Below are 18,019 nucleotides of genomic sequence, written 5' to 3' on the forward strand. Positions count from 1 at the left end.
ACAGGTTCCCGTTGTACTTTTTCTATTAATTTTACAACCTGCATAATCTGCATCTGAATAACCAATTAGATCAAAACCAGAATCTATTGGATACCAAATGCCAAGTTTTGGTGTTCCTTTGGGATATCTGAAAATTCTCTTAATAGCTACTAAATAAGATTCTCTAGGATCAGTTTGAAATCTAGCACAAAGAAAAGTATCAAATATTATATCTGGCCTACTAGCTGTTAAATGTAAAAGAGAGCCAACCATGCCTCTATAATTTGAAATGCCCAAAGACTTTTCAGTAGTGTTCAATTCTAGTTTAGTAGCAATGGCCATAGGAGTTTTTGCAGATGTGCAATCCATTAAGTCAAACTTCTTTAAAAGATCATAAATATATTTAGTTTGACTAATGAATATTCCATCATTAACTTGCTTAACTTGTAAACCAAGAAAGTAATTTAGTTCTCCCATCATGCTCATTTAATATTTGTTTTGCATCAATTTGGCAAACTTTTTCAAAGTTTCTCATCTGTAGAGCCAAATATAATATCATCTACATAAATCTGAACAAGTATACTAGAGCTATTAACGTTTCTAAATAAAAGAGTTTTATCAACAGTACCTCTTGTGAAATGATTTTCTAAAAGAAACTTTGACAAAGTATCATACCAGGATCTAGGTGCTTGCTTCAAACCATATAGTGCTTTCAGATGATAGTTTATGTTAGGAAATGAATAACACACAGGAGGGGGGGGGGGTAAATGTGTTTTACTGTTTTTTGGGCTTTTCTTGAATGCTTATGGTTGAACAAAGTAAATTAAATCTAGTAGTAAAATGTGTTCATGCAGAAATTCAGCTTGCAGAAAATAAAGAACACAAATCTTCAAAACTCATTTAATTTTATATTAAAATTAAGAATTTTTTGCTACAAAATTTCTAGGCTCTTTGTTGATAAAGTGCTTAGCTTCTCTTTGAGAGTGTTACAAGAAATTTGATCTAAATTGTTACAACTGACTGAAGGACCAGTGTTAACTTTACAATTCAGTTAACTACTGGTTTACACAGTGTACAATAAGACATGCTATTAGCTTTTCTAAACTGTCACTTGTCATTTCTATTTATAGAAAAGTAGATCTTCCATTTCCGGCTTAACATATCTTTAGCATCCTATGATAATTTTGATCTTCCTTTGTCAGTTAATCTTCACCATTAATCTTGCACATTCAAGCTGCTTTTTTTAGACTTGTCAATCCAGTTGTTTGGATTGTTTGTTGATTATTGATCTTGAATATTGAACTGGTCTGTGATTTTGTACTTTGAGAATTTTACTCGAGATCTCCAATTAGGCATATAGAGATCTTGACATCTCAATAAGTATAATGACTTATCGAGATCTCTAACGCTTTACTGAATTTGACTTATAAAGGTCTCTGAGTTCTCGAATGAAACTTTAGCTTGTCAAGATCTCTCAGCATCATGTCTTTACTTTGACTTGTCGATAACTTAAAGTCCTCTAGTGAATTTTGACTTATCGATATCTCTGAGTTCTCTAGTGGACTTTGACTTATCGATAACTCAGAGTTCTCTAATGAATGTAGACTTGTCGATAACTCTGAGTTCTCTAGTGAAGAAATGACATGTCGATATCTCCAACCTTCATGTCTTCTTGACTTGTCGATATCTCTCCGAGTTCTCTAGTAGCTTTCCTGACTTCTCGATAAGTCATTTGGAGTTCTCGAATGACTTCTCTATAACACTAAACCTGTGACTTGTAGAGATCTTGACTTAGAGTATTTTTATTCAAACAGATTTATTCAACTCCAAGCTTCTTCAAAATTCTTCTGAGGCATGATCATCTTGATCTTCTTCCAAATAGAATCCTTAGGCTTGATACTGTTTCAGGAAAAAGACTCCAGTCTGGTCCTTTGCATTTTTACAGACTTTAAGTGTTACAAGTACAAATACAAACTAAGATAACAATACAACCTACGTATAAATTTTCTTAGTCTTGTTAAGGTCCATGCATGTCTTATACAACAATATCCCCCAATTTGTGAGAAGATTGCTTAACACAAATTCATGCCTGTTAACAAGACTAACCCCAAGTTTAAAATGATGGAAAATAACATTTATACACAAATCTGGATGAAACTACAACTTTTGTTCAACATAAGATTTACAAGATTTAATGGTTACAAGTATCAGGTAAAGACAGTTTTTGTGTCTACTTCTTCTCTAAGTTGATCCTTTAAGTGGTCAAGAAGTTCAAGTTCTTCTATAATAGGTGTTCCACTTAGAGCTTCTACAAGTTTTTATCTTGCTGCTTTAGGATAACCACTGTCTAGAAATTCTATGCAGAACCTTGAGAATCCACCAGCTTTGATGTTTAGAAATCATCCATCTTTGGAGATTCTGCTCATTTCTTTTGCTTTCAACTCTTCAGATCTTTTTATGTACATCTCAATCTCTTCATCATACCTTCTTCTTCTTTCTTCAGCTTCAGCCTCATTTCTTTTCTTTGTTTCCTTCCTTTCAATCAACCATTCAGCTAGAACTGATCTCCATGTCCTTATAGCAGTATCCTTGTCCTTCAATAAACTTATCACTCTCTTTATTTCAGTTGGAGACAAAGAATCCATTAATCCATTACCGAGAAAAGTTAAGGTCCCATCTTCAAAATAAATTCTAACTTCTCTCAGGGATATAACCCAGACTCTAACAATTTCTTTAGCTAGATATTGGAAATAGTCTTCATCTGAGGTGCACCAATTTAGAGGTAGAAAGTCAGACTCTTTAAAGCAATTCCAGATGGCCCTTTCAGTGACTTCTTCTTTCTTTGTAGAATTGACTTTCTTAGTTTTCTCCTAACAGATTTGTGCTTGAATTTTAGTGAAGGTTTGGATAAAGGTTGGGTTGTCATTTTCTTGAGATTAGTTTGGCTTGAGGTGATTGGAATTTTTAGGAAGGAGTTGGCTGTTTGTTTGTATAGAAATTTTGGCTTTGAGGTTTGAGGTGGTTTGATGTTTGAGATAGTTGATGTTTTAGGTTGAGCTGAGATTTGAGCTAGTTGTGTTTGGATTTTTAGGGTTTGATGTGGTTTTGAGTCATCATGAAGCTTTTTGCTTCTTCTCTCACTTCTTCTCTTCTTTTCTTCATCTTTCTTGTCATCCTCCTTCTTCTTCTCTCCACTCTTGCTGCAAGATGGCTTACTGGATTGACTTGGATTTGAGCCAGAATGATTTTGATCATCTTTCTTCTGCTCATCATTATTCAAATCATCCTTGTTGATTTGTGTTTTGGGCAAGTTGGCTTCTGCATTATCCAAATATCTCCTCAATAGCTTTATCATTTCTATATCATCATTGTTCTTGTTCTTCTTGGTTTTTAAACCAGTTCCAAGGATCATGATAAGCTTCTTGTTACGCATGACACACTGTTTGGGGATATTAAAATGTTTGAATTGTTTGGTGTTTGGACATATGTATGCAATACCCTTGCTTGGCTGTAGATATGTTTCTGGAAAAGCATCCACTTGAGCATCTCTCAAATCAGTTAATAGCATGGTATCTTCACGAGTTACAACTTTAACTTTGCTGATGAAGATATCTAACTCAGATGCCCTCCTTGAGACAAGGTATTTGAGGGACACCTGCATACATCTGTCTGTCCCTGAGTCATTTGCATTGATCACTATTCTCTTGTGCAAAAAGTTGTCCTGATTGACCATGATCACTCTTATAAAATTAATTGTCTTGTCCAGGGACTTTTTGTATGTGAAGTGATTGTTGTTGAGAGAAGCTTTTAAGGCTTTGAATAGTTCATCAAACTCTCTACTTAGACTAGGTCCTTCAACAGCCCTAATAAGTCTCTTCATGTCAAGATCAACTTCTTTAAACAATTTCTTTTCAGCACCATGGACTTGTTGTTGAGATGACCTTGATTGTGCCAATCTAGCCTCTATCTCCCCTAGTCTTGTTGACAAGCATGAGGAGGGGAGTAGGAATTTCAGGCCTTACTTGTTCAGGTAAAGAAGGTAGTGTTATGTTGAGTTTGGCCATGATGGCTCCCAAAGCTATAGAATTTTGCATTTGAAGATGCTTATGGGAGTCCACCAGGGTTTGGATATCTGTTTGTTGGCTCTTAACAAGAGATGTCAAGGCATGAACTTGTGCAATGAGAGAAGAGTTGGAGTCTTGCAACGCAGTGACTTGACCTTGTAGAGAGTCTGTAGATTTGTTGATGTAGATGCAGGTTGATGGGAGCTTGATGTAGAGACAACAGTAGAAGACCCAAATGTAGCTTGCACAAATTTCTGAATTTCATCCATGACCAAGGGAGAAGGAGTGTATCTTGAAGTGTGCATCTGATCTAGCTTCAACCTTGTGTCATTAGAGTTAGTGATATGATTTTGAAATTGCTTGTGCAAGGCAACAAAGGAGTCCTTTAGTTGTGTCATGCCCTTATCTACCCCACTGAGATCATATCTGGACATTTGGTTTGAGAAGTGTTTGAATTGATTTTTGATCTCAGTTTGAGAGGGAATGAGTTCATCCATCTTTTCCCTCACCATCTTCCTGATCCTGTCTTCATGACCAGTCAATTTGACTTCAAGAGTTTTACCAAAGAGGTGAAAAGCCTTGAGTTGAGCTTTGTGCACTTCTGTGACTGCATCATACACTTCTTGTGGAGTCAAGGTCTTTGCATTGCTTCCAAGGATAGTAACATACTCTTCCCTGAATCTGGATAAGACTTGATCCATCTCCAAGACAAAGTCATCAGATATCCATTCATCCACATTTCCATCTTGCTCTGCATTATTTACAATTTTCTCTTTCTGCTTCTCAACTTCTTCATTGTATGTAAGCATGATAGCTTGATAATCTTGATTGCTCATGTTGGAAGTCAGAAGATGCTGAGAGATGTTGGCCAGTCCAGAAATTTGCTCCACTAGTAGATCCTCTACAGAAGTTGGTTGAGAGCCAGATTCTTGCAGCCACTAAGAGAGAATGTGAGGTTGTGAGGAGGATGGTTCAAAAACACCTGTGACTGAAGTCACAATTTGACTCACAGACTGCTCTGTGGTTTTGATAGTGTGTTGTCCTCCACTTGTAGTGGGAACCTCCAATTGAATTGGAGGGGATTTGACTAGGTTACTGTCATGTACACCAGCCTCAAACCCTTTTGTGTCTTGTAACACACTGGCACTTGAATGTGCTATACTTGCCTCTCCTATGATAGGATCATGGGCAATTATACTTCTAGCTTCAACTGCCAAGGCAGTTTCTGCTAGAGTTGTGAGGGGAGCTGTCCCTACTTGAGGAACCTCCAATTGAATTGGAGAGAATTTAGATAGCTCCCCCTCAGGAGTACTACCCTCAAACCTTTCAGTCAGTGAAGACTGTTTTGCACATGAAGGTGCATTAGAAGTATCCATGGGGTCTTCAGTAAAAACTGATGAATTCCCCATGTTTGTGATGGTGTCGTCAAGGTCTACCCCAACATGTAGCCTCTCACCATCTAAATGGAGTTTCTGGGTGGTGAGCAAAGCTTCTTGAGCTAAGTCACTTGATTTTTGTTTCACTTGAGAAGTGGATTCAAGTGGAATTGGAATAGAAGAAATTTGAGTCATAAGAATTTGGTGCTTAGTTGTGAGTGTTGGCAGCCCCCCCTGAATGAATGAGGGAGCTTCAAGAGATGTGCCCTCACTGCGTGTGCCTTCCTTATTTCTCCTACCATACACTTGAATTTCTTCTTGTGCAGGCTATGCAGAATCACTACTGGTTGGTTTTACAATTGCATTCTGTTAGGAGGATGTAGAGGTGGCTAGAGTGGTTAGCTCAGTTTGTTTACTCCTTTTGGATCTCTTGACCAAGGGTGACTCTTTCTCAGCTATGTCCTCACTACTCTCAGTTACTACAGTTAAGGTTGCCTCCTTTCTCTTCTTTTTACTCACCTCATCCTTTTGAGAAGATGAGGTGGTTGGTTTCCTAGCTTCTAAAGGTTTTGAAAGAATCATTGCAGCTTGGGAAGATCCCTGTTGGTGTTCCTGTGCTTGTACTTCCACAGGTTCAGGGATCAAAGCTGAGCTATATTGTATGTTATATCTCATGTTAGGCATATGATAAGGGTAAGTCCTAAACCTCTCCAACATAAATAAAGTGATTTTCAGACTTACATTTACCTTATTTTTTGTAGTACGTGAGATAAATATTATTTTTGACACTTGCTTACAATTGCCTATTTTTGTGCTATCTATTCCATTCAGTAAGTGTATGTCTGCTACTTTATGATTTAAAGTGGACATAATAAATTTAGGAAAGAAAATTTCCTTACCTCTAGCTGATAGGGGCATTGTTAGCCTGGTTGCAAGCTCTTCCAGGATCAACAAACCAACATTCAACTGTCTGTTGTGGGCAATTGAATACACCAGCTTTTGCACAACACTTGAAATGTTATCATATCCTATTTTTCTGCAAGTAAAGGCCCTAACCACAGAGTCAAAGATGAAAGACCACTCCTTCCTCGGATTGGTCCTGTTTAAGCTTGACAGGTTGAATCTTCCACCATAGTTGATGAAGTCCATGAACTCAGTCAGCTCATCAGGAGTTGGTACCTCCACCAGATTCTCAGTTGGCAGCCCCAAAGCTCTATTCATATCTTTGTCATTGAATTCTATTAGTTGGGCTCCAATTGTGCATGTCACCACCATAGAGAGAGAGTTGTTATTTACATCAGTCCTCACTACAGCTGTAGTCCAGAATTCATGCAGCACATCTAGATACAGTACTGGATTTGCAGTCAAAGCACCTGCAAGATAGGATTTAGCCAACAGTTTCACAAACCCCTTGGAACTATCAGGGGCTTGGTTTGCATCAGTAAAAGCAAGATAATTGGTTCCTTTCTCTGGGATAGATGTTCTTGCAACATTTAGAGCCATAGTTGATTGATGAGAATGAGTGGGTAAGAAAAATTTCTGAGAAAGGATAAAAAACGAGAGAGAAATTGGTTTTGGATTGAAAGCAAGGTCACTTGAGATCTCGAAAGTTGCAAGTAAATGTATGTATCGAGAAGTCTGGGTATTTATAGTAAAAGTAAATGACTTGTCGAGAACTCAAAAATAGGTGTTTGGAGTTTTTCTATCGAGAAGTCATTTTAAGAAATGAAATACATATCGAGAAGTCATTTTAAATTACTCTTATAGAGAACTAAAAATTGACTTATCGAGATGTCAAATAAATACCCAGTTTGCCAAAAAATGGACTGAATTAATTCCAACTTATATTTGAATAAATTCAAAATAAAATTAGAATAACTTTTTCCCAAAAGTATTTTACCATAACAATTTATTAAATTAAATTATTTCAGTTCTGAATTATTGACAAGTCAAAAATTGTACTTGTAGAGAACTCTGTGAAATAACACTACTAGAGAACTCTACGAGGACTCATCGATAAGTCATTTTAAGCCTATCAAGAAGTCACTCGAGAAGTCAGTAAATTGACTTGTCGAGAACTCACTCGAGAAGTCCTAAAATGACTTGTCGAGAAGTCACTTAGACTTATCGAGAACTCAGTTCTCTATATACTTTTGATTATTGTAATTCTACCTTGTGTTAATTTTACATATTAAGAATGTAAATTAACAACTGAGCAGTTTACTTAGAATTTAAAAAATTCCAAGTTGAATTTTGAATTTTGAAAAATAAATATGTAGAGATTTCTGAAATATTTATAGTTCATATTTCAGTTAATTTCCAATTAAATCAAATTAATTTTGATTTACTGGAAATTAATCTGCCGCAAAACATTAGCTGAGTTCTTGCCTTAGGATGAAGAATTAAGCATTCCAATTTTACCTACAAGTCTAGTGAAATTTGCTTCATCCAAAGGTTTAGTAAAAATGTCAGCTAATTGTTTTTCAGTTGGAACAAAAATGAGCTCAATGGTACCATTTGCATTATGTTCTCTAATAAAATGGTACCTTATATCAATGTGCTTTGTTCTAGAATGATTAACTGGATTAGCCACTATAGATATAGCACTAGTATTGTCACACATAATTGGAATTTTGTGTAACACTAGGCCATAGTCCGTTAGCTGATTTCTAATCCAAAGCACTTGAGCACAACAACTTCCTGTAGCTATATATTCAGCCTCAGTTGTAGAAGTTGATACAGATTGTTGTTTCTTACTATACCAGAATACAAGTCTTTGTCTAAGAAATTGACAGCTTCCAGTAGTACTCTTCTTGTCAGCCCTGCATCCAGCAAACTCTGCATCTGTGTAACCAACAGCTTCAAAACCAGTTCCCATAGGATACCATAATCCCAAGTTTGGAGTTCCCTTCAAATATCTGAAAATCCTCTTTACAGCCATCAAATGTTGAGGTTTTCAAAAGCTAGGGCTTCAACTTCATTATCATCAAGGCATTCCAAGCCTAGACACTTATCATCATCAAAAGTCACATATGTTCTCTCCATAATCTTCTTTTAATCAATCACATAGATTTTGTAGGATGTTCTTTCCAGTGAATATCCCAGAAAATTGCTTCAAAAACTTTTGAGTCAAATTTTCCCACATATTCAGAGTTGTCTTTCAAAATGTAACACTTGCTTCCAAACATATGAAGATGCTTTACAGTAGGCTTCCTTTTAGACATGATTGAATAAGGTGATTTTCCTTGTGCCTTGTTAATGAGATATCTATTCTGAGTGTAACATGCAGTATTAACAGCCTCTTCCCAGAAACTTATTGGAAACTTGGCATCTTGCAGCATTGTTCTAGCAACTTCAACTAATATTCGGTTCTTTATTTCAACTACTCCATTTTGTTGAGGTATTCTAGCAGCTGAGAATTCTTGAACAATGCCTTTACTTTTGCAGAATTCATTCAATGTAGCATTTCTGAATTCTGTTCCATTATCACTTCTCAATCTTTTTACACAGTTATAATCTTCAACCTGTTTTTCTATCTTCTTGATGTGCCCAATTATGATTTGTGGAGTTTCATCTTTAGTGTACATGAACTCTACCCAAGTGTATCTTGAGCAATCATCCACCATCACAAGTGCATATGAATTAGTTACAAATGAGTACTTATAGAATTCACAATTTTTGACTTGTGACTTGATCTTTTCATTTTTCCTTTCTGACAAGCTTCACAAACTTCAACTTGAGCAAACTCCAGTTTAGGCATGTCTCTTACCAACTCCTTTTTGACCAAGGTGTTAATTGCTTTAAAATTCAAGTGAAACAGCTTTTTATGCCAAAACTTGCTTTGTTCTTCTGATGCCTTGGTGTAGACGCAACAAATGCCATCCTTATTTGTTGAGTCCAAGTCTGCAACAAACAAGCTTCCTTTTCTTGCTCCTTTCAGAGCAACTTCACCTGTTTCCTTGCTGATAAAAGTGCATTCTTTTTTGTTGAATAAAACTTCAAAGCCTTTATCAGCAAATTGGTTAACACTGAGAAGATTCACTTCAAGAGCATCTACCAGTGCTACATCATCAATGACAACATTTTCAGAAACAATCTTGCCGTATCCCATTATGAATCCTTTGTTGTTGTCTCCAAAGGTCACCAAAGGGCCAACTTTCTCCTCAAACTGTGATAGCAGGGCTTTATCACCTGTCATATGCCTGAAACATCCACTATCTATGATCCAGATGACTTTCTTCACTTTGACCTGCACACAATGAGTTTTAAGTTTGTTTAGCAACCCAAGCAGTGTTGGGTACTTTCTTCTTGTTAACTGATTTAGCAGAAGTAGAATGAGTAGTTTCAGATAAAATAGAGTTCATTGACTGTTGAGCATTTGCCCTTTCTGTTATAGAACCAATTTTTGTTTCTTTGAGGTCTACTCTTAGCTTGTGACAACTTTTCATTACTTTTAAGTTGCAAGGAATGCAGTCAAATTTGTCACAGAAGGAGTAGGGATCACTTGCATTTGCTTCATTGTATTTGCAGGCTCCTTCAGTTGGCTTGTTAACTGCCTTGTTACAAAGGTGAGTTAGGTGATTTACAGAGCCACATTTTTTATATTTCTTTCTTGGAGCATCTGCAACATAAGCACAATTATTGCTTTTGTTTATCCCTATTTTACCATTTCTATTTTTCTTTTTCTTTCTTTCATCTTCAGTTTTGGTTTCTTTAACAAGTGTCTTTGAACTTTGTTTGTCCATGAGCTTCTCTTCAGTATTGGAAGACTGAGTTGATTCTTCAGTTTTCTTCTCTTTGTCCTCATCAACAATTTCTTGCTTGATAATCAATTCTTCTTCACAGAAGTTGACTTCACATGCTTTGAATATAGGTGCATTAATCTCTTTCAAAAAGGTTGGAGCATTTTCAGTTTTCTTTGCTTTCCCTTTATCACCTACAATCTTCTTTTTGTCATTCATAACATCATAGTCAAGGCCAATATCAATGTTTGCACATGGCTTATTTTTCTCATGGTACTGTCCGACCAGTTCAGATGTATTTCTAAAAGATTTCATCTTTACTTCATTCTTTTCCAGCTTTTCCCTTAGTATTGCTTCAATTTCATTTGCACACTTGAGCTTGTTCTTTAGATATGCATTTTCTTATTTTAAAGCTTCAAGCTCCACCAACAAAAATTCAGTTTCTTGCTTCTCACTTTCAAGCTTCTCATTTATCTTTGTTAATCTACTAACTTCTTCATTAGCAGCAACCATGCTTGTGTGGATGTGTAACATTTCTGTGCTCACCTTTTTAACAGTTTCCTTATATTGATTCACTTTTAAATCAATGGTGGTAAGAGTTGGTATCTGTGATTTAGATGAGGATGATTCTCCTTGCTTCAAGGCCATGAGTGCATAATTTCCAAATTCTTCATCTTCATCATTTTCAGAGTCATCCCAACTTTTGCCCTCTGCAATATAAGCTTTGCTTTGCTGTATCTTCAGAAGAGCTTCATACTTTGCTTCAAGTTCAAGCTAAGCTTTATCCTTCTTTGCTTTCTTGGGTTTCCTACATGTTAGATATATTTGATAATGTCATGGCTAATGTGATTTATGTTTAGTTTTCAGATCTTACTTAAAATAGGATAAATCAGTACTTACTGGAAGTTAGGACTTAAGGATATCAATACTTATATTATCTGGAGATAATCATCAGAGGATGGATATCAGAACTTAAGTACTGAAGGACGTTCAGATAAGGAAGTCAGCTGGTTAAAGGAAAGAAGATCAAGACAAATATAAGAAGAGATATGCATGAAGAAGGAATTCTATGAAGAATAGAATACTTGGAAGAAAAGATATCTAATTGATATATTTTAGGAAGCAAAATTATATTCCATATCAATTAGCGATTATCTTGTAACTGTGTAGTATATAAACACAGACATAGGGTTTACACTAGAAGTGTTATCACAATCGAGAAAATTAATTATTGTAACCCTAGCAGCTCTCGTGATATTTGTTCATCACTGAGAGAGGACAGTTTCATATTGTAACAGAGTTTATTGTTCCAATAAAGTTTGTTTTCTGTTACTTGAGTTATTAAAGTTCGATTTGATTGTACTATACACTGTATTCACCCCCTCTACAGTGTATGTGTGTGACCTAACACTACATTTTGTAGCAAAGTGGCCTGGTTCATCACAATTGAAGCACCTTATCTTAGATCTATCAACAGATCCAGTTTTGTAGCCATTCTTGCTATCAGAACTGTATTTCCCTTCTTTTTTCCAGCTGCTGTCTTTGTTGAAAGACTGTCCTTTGCTCTTGAAAAATCTTGGCTTCTTTACTCTAATGTTAGAGATTTTTCTAGCCAAATAAACCATTGACTGATCTAGCTCATCCAGTTCTTCAAGAGTGTAGAACTCATCTTTTTCCAATTCCAGAATGGCTTGTTCCTGTGAATCATTTGTTCTTTGCTCACTTGTTGAGGCAACTGGAATTTGAGATCTTGGCTCATCAGTAGATGTTTGGCTTTCATTGACAATTAAAACACTTGAGCCATCTACAACATGTCCTTGGCCAGATCTCAATGATTTTCTCTGAATCATTTCAAGTTCATAAGTTTTAAGAATTCCATACAGAACTTCCAGTGTTATTCTACTCAAGTCTCTCCCTTCCCTGATTGCTGAGATTTTCTGTTCCAAATGATCAGTGAGAGTAAGCAAGAACTTCAGGTTCACTTTTTCAGCTTCATAATATTTGTCATAAAGCTGCAAATCATTTATCAACTTGTTAAACCTTTCAAACACATCTGTTATACTTTCCTTTGGCTTGTACATGAAACCCTCATACTGTGAAATCAGTGTCCTCTGATTTGATCTAACTTCCTCAGTTCCCTCACAAAGTATCTCAATCTTTTCCCATATTTGCTTGGCAGTGTCACAGTTGACAATGTTGTTGTACATCACATTGTCAAGTGACTCAATCAAAATTAATTGCAAGCTACTATCCAGGGAAACTTTCTCTTTTTCAGGCTTAGTATACTCAGAAGGATCTTTTAGAGCATAATGAGCTGGGATAACCATGTCTCCATCTGTAGATTCCTCAACTCTAACCATAGGAGTGAAGGGCCAATTCTTGAGGATCTGAATGTAGAGGGGATTGGCCTTCCTGATAAACGGAATCATTTCTTTTTCCAAAGAGTGTAGTTAGCTTTGTCAAAGGTAGGAATTTGATGCTACTGATTTTCTGTGTATTCATTCTTCTAAGATCTTGAATCTGTTTACTTTCAGATTTTGCTCTGATACCACTTGTTAGGAAATGAATAACACACAAGGGGGGGTGAATGTGTTTTACTGTTTTTGGTCTTTTCTTGAATGCTTATGGTTGAACAAAGTAAATTAAATCTTGTAGTAAAATGTGTTCATGCAGAAATTCAGCTTGCAGAAAATAAAGAACACAAATCTTCAAAACTCACTTAATTTTATATTAAAATTAAGAATATTTTGCTACAAAATTTCTAGGCTCTTTGTTGATAAAGAGCTTAGCTTCTCCTTGAAAGCGTTACAAGAAATTTGATCTAAATTGTTACAACTGACTAAGGACCAGTGTTAACTTTATAATTTAGTTAACTGCTGGTTTACATAGTGTACAATAAGACGCGTTATTAGCTTTTCTAAATTGTCACTTGTCATTTCTATTTATAGAAAAGTAGATCTTTCATTTCTGTCTTTGCATATCTTTAGCATCCTGTGATAATTTTGATCTTCCTCTGTCAGTTAATCTTCACCATTAATTTTGCACATTCTTCAAGCTGCTTTTTGTAGACTTGTCAATCCAGTTGTTTGTTAATCTTGAATATTGAACTGGTATGTGATTTTGTACTTTGAGAATTTTACTCGAGATCTCCAATTAGGCATATAGAGATCTTGACATCTCGATAAGTATAATGACTTATCGAGATCTCTAATGCTCTAGTGAATTTGACTTATAGAGGTCTCTGAGTTCTCGAATGAAACTTTAGCTTGTCGAGATCTCTCAACATCATGTCTTCACTTTAACTTATCGACAACTTAAAGTTCTCTAGTGAATTTTGACTTATCAATATCTCTGAGTTCTCTAGTGGACTTTGATTTATCGATAAATCAGAGTTCTCTAATGAATGTAGACTTTTCGATAACTCTGAGTTCTCTAGTGAAGAAATGACTTATCGATATCTCCAACCTTCATGTCTTCTTGACTTGTCGATATCTCTCTGAGTTCTCTAGTAGCTTTCCCGACTTCTCGATAAGTCATTTGGAGTTCTCGAATGACTTTTCTATAACACTAAACCTGTGACTTGTAGAGATCTTGACTTAGAGTATTTTTATCCAAATAGATTTATTCAACTCCAAGCTTCTTCAAAATTCTTCTGAGGCATGATCATCTTGGTCTTCTTCCAGATAGTTACTTTAGGATTGATACTGTTTCAGGAAAAAGCCTCCAGTCTACTCCCTTGCATTTTTACAGACTTTAAGTGTTACAAGTACAAATACAAACTAAGATAACAATATAACTTATTTAGAGTTGACAAATTTTCTTTGTCTTGTTAAGGTATAGGCATGTCTTATACAACAGTTTACATAATCTAGAAAGTTGGGGTCTTCAAAACCAAGAGGCTGATTGACATAGACTTCCTCCTCCAAATCTCCATTCAAAAAAGCACTTTTAACATCCATTTGATAGAACTTGAAATTGGCATGGGCTGCATAGGCTAGAAAAATTCTGATGGCTTCAAGTCTTGCAACACGAGCAAAGGTCTCATCAAAATCTATTCCTTCTTGTTGACAATTACCCTTAACAACCAATCTAGCTTTGTTCCTGACTACTATACCATTTTCATCCATCTTATTTTTGAATACCCATTTGGTGTCAATTGGATTCTTGCCTTTAGGTTTAGGTACCAGCTTCCATACCTTTTTCCTTTCAAATTAGTTTAGCTCTTCCTGCATAGCTAAAACCCAATCAGGATCCAATAAAGCTTCTTCTATCCTCTTTGGCTCTTCCTATGACAGGAAGCTGCTATATAGGATATTCTTCATAAGTTGCTTTCCTGGTTTATACTCTTGAATATGCATCAACAATAATTAATTCAAATGGGTGATCTCCAGTCCATTTCCTTTATTGTGGTAGATTAGCTCTAGATGAAGAGGCCTCAAAGCTATCTTGATGTGTGACTGAGTTTTGATTAGAAGAAACTCCCCCTGAGTTTGTAGATCTTTGACTTGAAGTTGGGATCCTTTCTGTATGTGATCTATATTGACTTTCAACTCCTATTGATGGCTCAACGGATGTTAAATTTTGCCTTTCGACGAATGATGCAGATTATCTCTCAACGGATAATGCACATTGTCTTTCAACGGATGTAGAATTATGTGTTTCATTTGTTGCTGACTTTTTTCCATTATCCTTAGAGATTATTTCTTGATCACTTTCATCATCACTATCATCATAGTTCATCTCAATATAGTCAAATTTGAGGATTTCATGGAAACATTCATCTTGTAGTCCTTCAATCTACTTATCATCAAACATAACATGTACAGATTCCATAACAATATTGGTTCTTAGATTGAAGACTCTGTATGCTTTTCCTACTGTATACCCAACAAAAATACCTTCATCTGCTCTGGCATCAAACTTTCCATGTTGCTCAGTTTGATTCCTTAGAATATAGCATTTGCATCCAAAGACATGAAGAAAGTTAAGTGTTGACTTCCTGTTCTTCAATAATCGATAAGGATTCATGCATTTTTCTTAATTAACCAAAGAGATATTCTAAGTGTAGCATGCAGTATTTACAACTTCTGTCCAAAAGTAAGTTGGTAACTTTGATTCTTCTAGCATTGTCCTTGCAGCTTCAATAAGAGATTTGTTCTTTCTTTCCACCACTCCATTTTGTTGTGGATTCCTTGCTGTTAAAAACTCATGCATGATTCTATTTTCTTCACAAAATAACCTCATAACAGAATTCTTAACTCAGTTCCATTGTCAATCCTGATTCTACTGACTTTGAGATCAGGATGGTTGTTGACTTGCCTTTTATGATTGATAATGATTTCACTAGCTTCATCTTTAGATTTGAGAAAATATGTCCAAGTGAATTTTAAGAAATCATCAACAAACAATAGGCATTATCTTTTCTTTGAGATTTACAGCACATTGACCCTTCCAAAAAAATCCATGTGCAGTAGTTGAAGTGGTTCTTCAATTGTAGATTCAAGCTTCTTTTTGAATGATGCCTTGATCTATTTTCCTTTCTGACAGGCATCACACAGTCTATCCTTTGAGAACTCAACTTGAGGAATACCTCTTATAAGATTTTTCCTGAGTAGTTCATTCATAGTCTTGAAGTTCTGATGGGATAGTCGCTTGTGCCACATCCAACTTTCATCTTGAATTGCTTTGCTGAAAAGATAAGTAATAGAATTTGCACTTGATGAGTTGAAGTCAGCTAGATACACATTTCCTTTTCTCACTCTAGTGAGAACCACTTTGTTGTTCTTTTTGTTTGTAACAACACAGGCTTCTGAATTGAATGTTACTGAGTTGCCCTTATCATAAAGCTGGCTGACACTCAAAAGATTATGTTTGAGTCCATTCACTAGAGCAACTTCTTCAATGATGACATTGTCTTTAAAAATCAAGCCATATCCCATAGTATATCCTTTGCTGTCATCTCCAGAAGTAATACTTGGGCCAACTCTCTCCTTGAATTTAGTGAGCAGGGTAGAATCTCCAGTCATGTGCCTTGAGCAACCACTATCCAGATACCAAAGATTCTTTCTATTTATCTGCACACATCAAAATCAAATCAAGTTGATTTTGGTACCCAAGTTTCCTTGGGTCCTGCCTTGTTAGCCTTCTTTTTAGGTTTCTTAGGCTTGTCCTCATTTGACTTAGGTGATTGAGATTCAACCTTAGTCATTTGAGTAGGGATTTGAAACCATTCATAATTACAGAATTATCATGCACAAGTTGGTTAACATGAAATGGCATATTATGTACAAACATGTTATTCCAATATGGCATGCTAAATGGCATTTGAGGTATACTGAATGTAGCATAGTAGGGATTTTGTACAAATGGCATATTAGCAAATTGTGCATTCAAATTTTATATAGGCATGACATTCATAGGCATTGTGAGCATGTTGGGAAATGAGGGAGGTGTAGACCAGGGTGCAGGCATAACAGATTTGCAATTAACAGACAAATGATTAACACTACCACACTTAACACATTTTTCTTGGTGCATATTTATTAGGTGTGTAGTTATTCTATTTGTTAATTCCTACTTTCCCATTCCTGTTATTTTTCCTTTTGAAGTCTTCCTTGACCTCATTTTTCTTCAATCTTTCACTCAGTTGCTTCATTGACAGATGCCCTGCATTAACTCTTTTATTTTCCTTGACTTGACTTGATTCACATGTGACAAAGTTCTTGGAAATTGATCCATATTTCTCATTGAGTTTGAATAGTTTAGCTTTACTAATTGGTTTTCTTTCATTCGACGAATGTGGTTCTTTGTCTTTCGATGAATAATTCCTTTTATCATTCGATAGATAACCTTCATTATCCGTTGAATCCACATCCGTTGAAAGTCCTTCTATCAAACCAGGATCCAGTTTCTCCTTGCTCTTTTTCCAGGCTTCTTCACAGAAAGATTCAATGCCTTGAACTTTAATAATTTGAGTGTGTACATCTCTTGATGACTTCCAAGCTTTGATTACCTCTTACTCTCTTTAAGCTGCTTTCTTAAAATTTTCTCTTTTTTTAAAGATTCAGTCAGTTCTTCCTTAGCAATTCTACACTTTATTTTCAGTTTCTCAAACTCAACAAATTGAGTTTCTAACACAGTATTTCTTTCACTTAAAAACAAATCATTTTCCTTAATTTTTGTGTTTTCTTTAGTGAGAGATTTAAGTGTAACACGCAAGTGATATAATTCTGTTGACATGTCAATTATAGCATCATTACACTCATCTTTAGAAAGATGTGCTAGATTAATAGTGATTACCTGATTGCTTGAAGAACTGACTTCTGCTTCATCTGATTTGGCCATCAGGGCTAGGTTGACATAGCTTGGTTCCTCATTTTCATCTTCCTCATCTACTACCCTGTCATTTTCTTGAGTCAAGAAAGCCCTTTCTTTCTGTTTAAGCAATTCAAAGTATTTTTTCTTATAGTCAACTGGCTCAAACTTCTTTTTCTCAAGATTAGGCTTTCTGCATTCATTTGCAAAATGACCACTCAAGCCACATTTGAAAAACTTGAATTTTGATTTATCCACCATGTTTCCATTTGGCTTGGATGCTCCAAAATTCTTTTTGAATTTGAGCTTGGAAAACCTCCTTGACAGAAAAGCTAGATGTTCATCTATGTCTTCCATTTCATCTTGGCTTAGATGATCTTCATGCTCAGCCAATAGCCCTTTACCTCTTGGTCCTGATCTGAATGGAAATAACCAGTGATGCATCATTGTGAAATCTTCATGACCAAGAGAGAGTTTGGGGCAGATTTCACAGCTTCAACCTTCATCTCTTTCACTCTCTCTTGTTCAGCCACCAAAACTATAG

Source organism: Apium graveolens, chromosome 8, assembly GCF_009905375.1.
Source record: "Apium graveolens cultivar Ventura chromosome 8, ASM990537v1, whole genome shotgun sequence".
NCBI lineage: Eukaryota > Viridiplantae > Streptophyta > Magnoliopsida > Apiales > Apiaceae > Apium > Apium graveolens.